This window comes from Corvus kubaryi, unplaced genomic scaffold (assembly GCF_017639235.1).
Source record: "Corvus kubaryi isolate FWS band 111438036 unplaced genomic scaffold, C.kubaryi_AGA036_p1.0 64877, whole genome shotgun sequence".
Classification (NCBI taxonomy): domain Eukaryota; kingdom Metazoa; phylum Chordata; class Aves; order Passeriformes; family Corvidae; genus Corvus; species Corvus kubaryi.
Window position 1 is genome coordinate 41,967 of NW_024581575.1, and position 10,122 is coordinate 52,088.

Genomic DNA, 10,122 nt, shown 5'->3' on the forward strand with positions numbered 1-10,122 from the left:
TTCTGGGGGAAAAAAAACCCCAACACCAGAAGTTTTCAATTTCATTCCTTTGCAAAACAAAGCAAATGTTGACACCTGCCCATTTCACAAGAGATAACTATTGATGTGCCAGTTATTTCTGGCATTTGAGTGGTGTGGTGACCCTTCGGTGACCCACATTTGTACCCACCAGCTTCTCCAGCCCCCTGACACCAGCACCCCTTCTCCATCTGTCCTGGCACATCTGAAACTCCCAAGGTCTTTTGCAAGGACAAACCAAAAGTTTGCTTTTAATAAACTGTTTCTCATAGTTAATTAATAACAATTCAGGTAATTGGGAGACCTGGGTGAGGAGCGAGGATCAGCCCTATATGTGTTATCCTGACTTCCCTGAGCTTTTGCTCCTTCAAAGCCAAGCGTGGACCACAGAAGAAAAAGGAGAACAGTGAGTTGCAAAATCACATTCTTTCCCCTAAAACACGAATGGACTTGTTTGTTGCAGCATGTTGGGTTTGGTAGTGATGGAGTGTAAGCAGATTAGGGAAATAAACCTGTGTGGAGGTGGTTATCAGCTGTCTTTGTCCCTGTATTACTGTACCTGGCACCAGAGAGCTACTACCTGCCTGTGAGCTGCCAGCAAAGAGCCTTCAAGAGGCCAAAGTCTTTGCTCCCCACTTGCCTGGGCAATGTGGCTCGTTTGGACGTGTGGAAGAAAGTTTGACACCTTTTTGTTTCTCGAGGAGTGGATGTGGGAGCAAGGGGAGAGGAAAGGTGAGGCAGGAAATCTGGCTCCCTTTAAAGGTGCTTTGATAATCTCCTGCACAAAAAGCAAAAGCCCTCAGGTTTCTCACATTGTAACATGGAACACGGGCTGCTTGAGACCTACAGTTATAGCTCAGTTACCAGGAGTGAAATGCTTTACTTGCCTCTGGGGACACGTGAAAGGAGAGCTGCCCCCAGTGCACTGCTAGAAGCCATGCCAGCAGTTCAAATCATTTTTTTCCAGAGTTTTATGATCTGATGCTTGGATTACATTTGTTTAGCTGTAGAAGTGTGAGGTCTGAAATATTTGTCAGAGGAAAGAATAGCCCCAGCTCCAGACGTGTGTGCATTTGGAGTTCAGCTGCAACCAGGACACTGTGGAAATCCTTGAGGAGGGATGAAGTCACAGGATGTCTTGTCTGAGACTCAAAGTGTAGGAGAGGAGAGACACATCTGGTGGCAGAGAGTGGGAGGAGTGGCTGTCAGTCAGCTGGGGTCAATCCAGAACCAGGTGATGCCACCTAAGGCTCACCTGGACATCTCCCACTGTGTAGTGGACACGTTCCACCCCAGCCAGACATCCTGAGGAGCAGGAGGGGCTGGACATGAACCATCACTGCCTCAGCCACCTGCACTGCTATGAAAAGGAAGACCTTCACTTCCACATATAATTTCATTAAGCTGTTTTATTCCCACAACTTTTTCCTCAAATTTAAGGCTTCAGACATTTATTCTGTTGTTCCAAAGGTTCAGTTTAATAACGGAGCACTGCTTCCTCCCTAAACCTTCACAGACAGGATGTGAACCTCCCAGCTCCCCAGGCTGGAAGATGACTATGGCACTCACCCTGCCATGCAGGAGGGGCACTGAAGCAGGGAAGCTGGTGACATTTCAAAGGCCACAAGTAGAGCCACCCTCTTCCCCAGCCCAGGCAGCACACAGGGGCAGAGAAGTTGACATGACAGCTTGGACAAGTCAGTGGGAATCTGCTCTCAAAGTCCCAGTTAAGGGTTAAATGGCAAGGCAGTGACCCCAGGACCCCCACCCTATGTTCCTTTTTGCATCCCAGAGCCTCCTATTCCAAAGAAATCTTCTTTTCTCACTTATCCCTCCCTGACTGCTTTTTTTCTTCCTCATTTCCTCACTCCAAAATCCCCCTTTTCCCCCATCATCAGCCTTCCCAGCACAGGTCTCTGCCAGCCCGTGATACCCTGACCCTCCATCATCTCCCCATTCATTCACTGACATCCAACATCTGCCCACTGTGATAAACCAAATCCACACCTACACACACACACGTGCACTGCAGGGTTTGGGGACACCTGGGTATGAGCTGCACCTACCAGAAACCCAGTGGAAAAGATTTTGGGGGCAGAAAAAAAAGAAAAATGTAAGAAAAAAAGTGGACATATGGTAGCCCTAATAAAGAGTGATAAAGTCCTCTGATAGGGCTGGAATGACTCCCACTTAATTAACAGAGCTTTGGACCAGACTCCAAAGCAGCTCACTCTCCAAAGCTGAGATAAGTCCCTGGCTCCTATTTCCAGCTCTTGTGCTCAGACTGCTCGACAGGGTCCATCCTCCTGCTTTTATTTATATTAGGGAGTCACTCATTCGTAATTCATCTGGGACTGAAGCTCACTTCCCGTGTCAGGATACAGATCGTTTATAAAGCGATAAGGGACTATATTAACATTATAACCCTGTGTTTGGAGATGCTCACATGCTCTCTCTCAAGATGTTTATCACCAATAAACACAGCAGAAAATCTGACTTCATTGACCTTTGCTTCACAGATAATTCTCTTTCACACTGTACATAAAATGTGACATTTATTTAATGTAGTGCTGTGCTGGGTCCAGTGGAGTTCAGCACATAACACTGCAGACAACAGGAGCTGTAGGTGCTCAGGATGTTTGAAAATACTCCTCTTATGAACCTAATTAGGGGGTTTAATTGTCATATGTGCCATTAGTATATTTTTACTTGATCATCGGGAATTTCCCCTACCACCCCAAACCCCAAATTCATTTGTTTTCATTTGAAGAGCAACAAAACACATAATTAGCAAGCACATGACAGGACTTCATGATGGATTAACAGCATTTCACAGTTGAAAAGAGAGCTGTAGATAATAGGCCGATGTTAACAGATATTCACTCAGTGAACTCAAAATTTCCATCCCATCTCTAATTGTGCTGACATTGTTTTTGCACACTGCATCTATGGAAAGGAGTAAGGAGCATTCATCTTTTATCTTTGAAACGTATTTAAATGCCTTGTCCTCTTCATGACCTGTGAAAAAAAAGCTTCTTTATATACCAGGCAGGTAAATATCAGAACAGTTTTTCATGTAAGATTGAAAGAACTAGTACAGGTGCCAGCAACAAAGACTGGGAAGGATGGAAAGTGCCATGGGGACACCCTTTGGTTCCTATTTTTAGGAGTCTCATTTGCAGGTGACAGTTTTGACTCCACCAGCTGACAGTGAAGGGTGGAGAGAAAATTCAAATGGCATCAGGTGCTTTTACACTGAACAGCACTGGTGGGTCAGTGGCTCGGTGGGTCAGCCCTGTGCACAGCAGCACTGGGGAGCTTCTCCTGGGCTGGGATAACAGAACAAGGCACAGGCTGGTGATTCCATCAAAGCCCTGATGCTCATGACCTGTTACTTTGGAAATAACAGAGCGAGATGAGGGTGCCCAGATCTGCAAGCTTGAAGGAATGTGACTTCCAGTAAGTGGTCAGCACTCACCTCTAAAAATAGAGGCACTGAAAATCACTGATGACTTTTGATAGTCTTGGCCAAAATCAACTATTTTTAGCCCATCTGTTCCCTCTGAGCTCAGTGCTCTCAGGAAGAATGTATATTTTGGGGGAAGGGGAGGAGGGAGACGTTCTTGTCACAGAGTAACAGTTGAAACACTTTCATATCAAGAGTACTAAAAAATGACAGAACCACTTAATTTCTTTAAATGGTTTTGAGAATGTAGCCAAGTTTTGTGAGCAATTAAATTTAATGCAGGATAAGATGGCAGGGATGAAGGATAATTATATGCTCTCAAAAGCTTGGTCTTTTTGTAAATGAAATGGCTTTAGGGAGTTTTCCAGAAAAGTTTGGGCTCAGCCTTTTAGTTCCAGCAAAGCCAATTGCCAGTCGTGGCTCTGCACTGGGCATATGTGACATGATTTTTAATGAATTCCCTCTCAGATTCCCATTCAGCTGCCCAGCAAACTTGACAATAGTTTGTTTTTTCTTTTGCAATTTTGTTCAGTCAAACCTTGCCTGATGTGTTCACCTCCCCACATCCCTGTACTCTTAGCAAGTGAAGAATTCAATATACTGGACAGTGGGAAATTTATCTGACAGGTAAACACTGGAAGATTTTGAGGTGATAGTGTAACAAATGCATCAATGGGAGCACTAATTACAGGTCTTGCTAACGAGCCCAGACCTGTGAGGGGTTTGATAGCTCCTAGGAGGTGCTCAGTGCCACCATTCCCTTTGCTGAAAGTCAAGAGAATTGATTAGTTTTGAAGAGCCAGGAACTGATCTGCTGGGCACATCAGTGAGAGTGTGTCCAGGCAGCATCTCGTGGCAGTCTGAGAAAGGAATCTTTAAGAAGATTAGAGGCTCTGCCACAAGGTTCTATCCTTCAGAATTTGAGCACTGACTCATTCTCTTTCGAAGTGATTTGTGGGTGTTACATGAAATTATTAGTTTATCACACTTCAGACAATGTTAGATGATCTATTCATGAAAACTTTTTCACTTTTCAGAAGTGTTGTAAACCCATTACTACTGATTGTCCAAGATCAGCTGTTTAAGAAGCTGGGGGAGGTGATACAATATTCTTTGCCTGATGCTCATTACTGTCCTGATTGGAAAGCCTCACTTATCCAGACACATAACAGAGACAAGACAACATGATTTAGACAGTTTATTCAATATATCTGATAGTCAATCTGAACAAGTTCCCAGCAATGGAAATTTTAGGACGGGATGGATTAGGATAAAGGTCATGAATGATTAAAACATCATAAGAATAAAGGATTAGCCATTAAAAATTAGTAAATCCTTTGGATCACTCATCTGATGTTTGCTATCCACTCTTGCAGGTTGCAGTCTGACAGGTTACAAAACACAACCTTAGGCCAGAAACCAACTCGTTGATGCTAAAAGAAGGAAAGAATATTTATGAGCAACTTGTCTAAACATGTGAAAATGGTTTTTTCCTTTTTTTTGTATTTTTTCTTTTTTCCGTTTGCATCTTTGATTTAATAAATCTATTTTGTGTTATTTTGGCAACACTGTCTCCATGTAAAACATATTTGATTTGCAACTAGCTACAAAAATATTTCCCAAGCACATTCCAACTAGCTGCAAGGATGATAATCTTACAGACATTTTTCTTTTTATGGGTTAATTATATTTATTTTTAGTTGAATTGCTGGGCTTATCCTTGGGAGCCTGTTGGATCCTGAAGATGCTTGCATTTGCTGTTGGGAATATGGCACAAACAGCAGCCCTGAACTGGATAACATTTATCAAGGCTCTAATAGCTTTGTTGTTGGCGAAGAGCTGGGAATGCCATTTTCCCAACCCCACCTACACATTTCAGGACCTAACAAGCTCTGGAACAAATTCTGCATTTCAGTTTTGTGCAAATGATTTTATCTATTGCTGGAAACCCCTCCAGCTCTTTAGAATAAAAAGAGGGGGAAAAAAGAGATAAATATGGTTTTATCTGATACGTGCATTTGTCTCTCCAAACACGGTTGAGCATAAATCATCTTGACTGGTCCGTGGCATTGCCCAACACTGTATCTGTGTTCCTACAGTGCCACAGAGCTGGTGTGGCCATGCCACCCTCAGCCAGGACAGAAACAGCTTGTACAAGCCAGGTCTGGCCACGGCAGCATGTCCATGTGAGCCTGGCTGCTCCAGGGCGATGCTCTGGTGGCCCAATCCAGCTGGAGAATGCGTCTCTTCAAGGATGTGGATGGTGCCAATGGATCCTGATCAATGCAGCTGGAAGAGTCTCCTGTGATGGCTGTGCTGGGTGGGTCTTTGTGGCACCGTAATGTGGGTGACAGAAAACAGTTAATGGGAATCTCATCTTTTCATGATTAAAGGCACCACCTTCTTTTCTGTAGGAAACACTTAACTTCAGACTGTGTAATTGCAATTTCCTCTCTAGTTTTCCACTCTCTTTGATCATTTCCTATCCTTCTTTCTTGAGAGGAGATTCTGAACATTGTTAGGCAGCTTTTGTTTCAGATATTTACATTCAGTAACTGATACCCAGTGCAGAGTCTGCTAATGGCTCATTCAGGAAGGAGTATCCTGAGTGCGAGCTACAGTGAGGCTTACATTAATCTAATGTGTTCACAGCTAAAATCGATTTGCTATTTTCAAAGATTTTGATGAATAGTGCCACATTCGAGAAAACAAAAAATTAATAAAGTTTGAGTAAAGATTTCCTGATTAAATATTTTGCACAGGAACTAAACCTGAAATCAAAGCTAGCTCCAGGGATGTGCTCAACATTCCAGTAGCATGTTGCAGGTGAGGTTTCCTGTTTGCCCATTGTTTGTGATTATGGTGCTTTAAAAACATAATAATAGCAACAACCTGATGTTTTAATATGTCATAGGTGTCCCATCCTTGAGCCTTCCCCTGCAGCCAGTCTCTGCAGCTTGAGAGCTCCAGAGCCAGACGTGGTTCTCATCCCTGTGCCTCAAGTGCAGCAAAGTGTGTGAATCAAAAGCCTTCCTACTCATTGCCTGGAGAGGTCCTGTGCATTTATATTGGCCTAAGTCACACCAGAATCCTATTCCCTAAACCTTGAAAACAAATACTTTGGCTTCAGGAAAGAAAATGGGTCCACAACAAATGGTGTAGCATTGCTTAATGGTTTCCTGACAAATCCCTGTCTCTGCTTTGGAGCTGTGAAAACAGACATGGAGACTGCTCTCGTTTCAGTCTCCAGAGGAACCTGACAGGTGCAGAGAGAGAGCTGGTCTGGATAATAAAGCCAGAGGTTCAGGCACTGCTAAAAAAGGCTTTCTGCACACTTAGCTCAGCTGAGGACTGTCTGAGTGTCTCACTGCCATCAGAGGAGTGTCGTGCACTGCTGGAGTGTGCAGGGATCACGTGTGCTCAGCTCCCTGGAAAAGGTGGAGAACCGGGAAGGAAGGCAGGTTCTCCACTACCTGCAACTCCCCAGGATCACAGGGACACAGAACAGGGGCAAGTGAGACCAGAAAATGGTATTCTTGGTTCATTGAAAAGTCTAACAGAACTAAACAGACTCAATCCAACAACCTTAAAAATCAATGGATCCCCTCTTGCTCCAGCAGAGCTACAGGGCTGAAAGGGAGTATCTAAATTAACAACCCTTCTTTTCCTCTTCAATGAGACCACCTAGGTCCCTCCTCACAATTTGTCTAGCCTGCTCCTGGAGACAGCAGCCTGCACAGTCTGCAGCTGTACTTCCCGACCCTCACCCCTGAGAAGCCTTTTCTGATGTCTTGCCTAAAACTCTCCAGCTTTAGTTTAAGCCTCTTGCTTTTTGTCCAATGCACTTGGGTGCAGAGGAAGGCTTTATTTGTAAAATACTTCATAAATCGATAGGAGGTAAGATGGAGCTTTTCTGCTTCCATTGTTACTTATTTACTTTTAACCAGAAATTTGGACGATTTATGAACTTCCTTGGAGTGATTCAGATAAACCACACAGAAGAGCAATAGGTTTCTATGGAATGCTTCAGGGAAAAGTAGTTTCATGCACTAGTTAAACCTGGTGTGCTGAAGTCATGAGAAGTTTTGCCATGGAGTAAAACAGAGCCTGGAGTTCAGCCAGTGAGTGGCAGATTTCATATTCATGCATTTGCAAGGCTCCACTGGCTCATCCATCCTGAGAGAGACTCAGTGTCTTCCAGGTAAATACACATAACTGTGGAGCCTCCAATGGGTCTCACTGAGCTATGGCCCCCTCACGTCCCTCCAGGGGAGAGACAAGAGATCTCCTCAAAGCAGGGTTATTTGGGGCTTGATTGATTCTCCTGAACTTAAGTAGAGAAGAAAGAGCTGAGAGTGTAACTCTCTTACAGTGAGAACACAGGCTTGCAGGAAGAAATGAAGAAATACAGATTGTGGAAGAGGTGAAGATTCGTGGCAGAGCACCAAGAGCCTCAGCCCCATCCATCCTTCACCCCAGGCACAGACCAAAAGTCCATCAGTCACAGCAGTTTACTCCTGTCAAATGATTTCAGCTCCCAGCAGGAACCACGGGACCAGCACCAAGCAGAGGAGGTTTGAGTCATCTGAGCTTATCACACAGAGGTTTCAGAAAGTTCACGTTACAGAGCCCCAATGCATTTTACAGCTTACTTGAAGGAAAAGGACTGAAACATCCAATATATCTCCCATAGCCTGACAACCCAGTAAACACTCCAGCAGGATAACCATGATCCTTAGAACAATGGAAACATTTTAGTTAGAAACTGTAGAAGTTACAAGGGAAAGATTTATGTGGTGTAGGGCAAATAAATATTCAGTTCCCATTAGTGTTAATGGGAGTTAAGTGGCTAATTCCCCACACATTATGCTGAAGATTTACTTCTTTGTGTTTTATAGAATAAATGAATTTATAGTCTTCCTGGAGGTTAGACCTGAGAAAAACAAAGAGCTCAGAGTTTACTCCATTTTTATGAGGTCATTTTTTTAAAGCAGGTTTATTCCCTGAACAGAAGGAAAGGTTAGAAGAGCACCAAGTTAAAGCAATCCCCTCCACAGGATGCCAGGGAGATTTGTGGCAGGCATTTAATCCAAACTCACAGACAGAGACACGCAAAGATCTATATAAAATGTCTTAATAACAGAAGCCGGAAATTTGTAACATTAATAAAGGCTGACATTTATACAGAGCCTTTCATCCACACATCTACAGCCTGGATTTTGCATTCAAAGGCACTCACAAAATTCTGCTGCAAACCACATGTGATTTCACACTAAGAGGGCAAAATTCATCAAATAGGCTGACTTTGACATTGGTGACACAGACAACATTGGGGCAGCTGTTTAATGCCCCTGGAAGGTACTTCAGCATGTTTCCATTTTGAAGCTTAGAGTATTCTCATTAAATTAAATTGATTTTTTCATGTGGTATGGACAGAAATGAGTGCCTGTACCTTGATGAACTCATACCTACACCAGCACTTAACAATTGTTCCCTGCATCTCCAGGAAAAAATCCCACAGCATTTTTTCTCTTTTTATTATGCTCCAGTCTCTAAGATGACCCCATACATTTTCATTTCTTGCTAAAACCCATTTAAAGTCAGTTTTGTGAACAAGTTAAAAAGTCACAAGGATCCTTTGCCCAAGATGTGAACAGTATGTCATGGTGTCTGTGCTCAGAGACAACCAAACATTCATTCCAAACAAGCACATTTTTCTCTTCCTCTGTTAAGGACTGCTACACATTTGTGCCAAAACTGAGATTAGAGATTATGTATGAGACAATTACACATTTGTTTCCCTTTTGCCTGATCTGAAAAAAAACAGCTTCAGAAAGAGGGAGAGAAAAATTCAGGGCAGTGTTTTCAATAGGGCACAGTAATCTGCCACAGATAAGCAGGAGTCTTTTTTCCTTATTCAAATGTTAAGCTTTCCCAGGAAAATAATATTTTGCCCTGACTGGTCATTCACTCATCTATAACTCCATGCAAACAATTTCTTTTCATTAGCAGGGTCACTCTCACAGCTTCATTTTGGTCAGACATTGCTTTTGTATTGCGTATATTGGTTTGGGTTTTTTCCCTTTTGGCAGCAAAGCAGCCTCTCTCAAGACCTTTGACAGTAAGTCCACACACTCATCTTTCATTAGGACTAAGCTCTCTCAAATCACTTTGTATTTATCAAGCCAAGAGCTGCAGAGGTACAGCAGGATCACATGGTCTGGGCACCACGCACCAGGTTCTCCCAGCACCCTGTGCCAAGACCGGGTTCTCTCTCCCCTTTTCTAGGCCGTGAGTGCACAGAGGAGGACAGCAGCAAGCACTGGGCCAGAGCATGGCATGAGGGACTGGATGCTCCCTGTCCTACCCACGACACTGCTGCTCTTCGGGGGTTTTTCAGTCCTCAGTGACAGCCCCCGATGAGGGTGATGGGAACCTGAGTCAGGCTTTGGAGGGTCTCTACCTCTCCCCATCTCCTGTGAAAGCCGTGCAGGGAGACCTGCCAGCCGACAGGGACACCCAAATTACATCTCATATGGAGTGGACGTCCCACAGCTAGAACAGATCCTGGAGGGAAAGAAGGCAGCAGAGACGAAGCAGGGCTGGAATGTGATTGCCTTGCATATTTGAAATGTTAT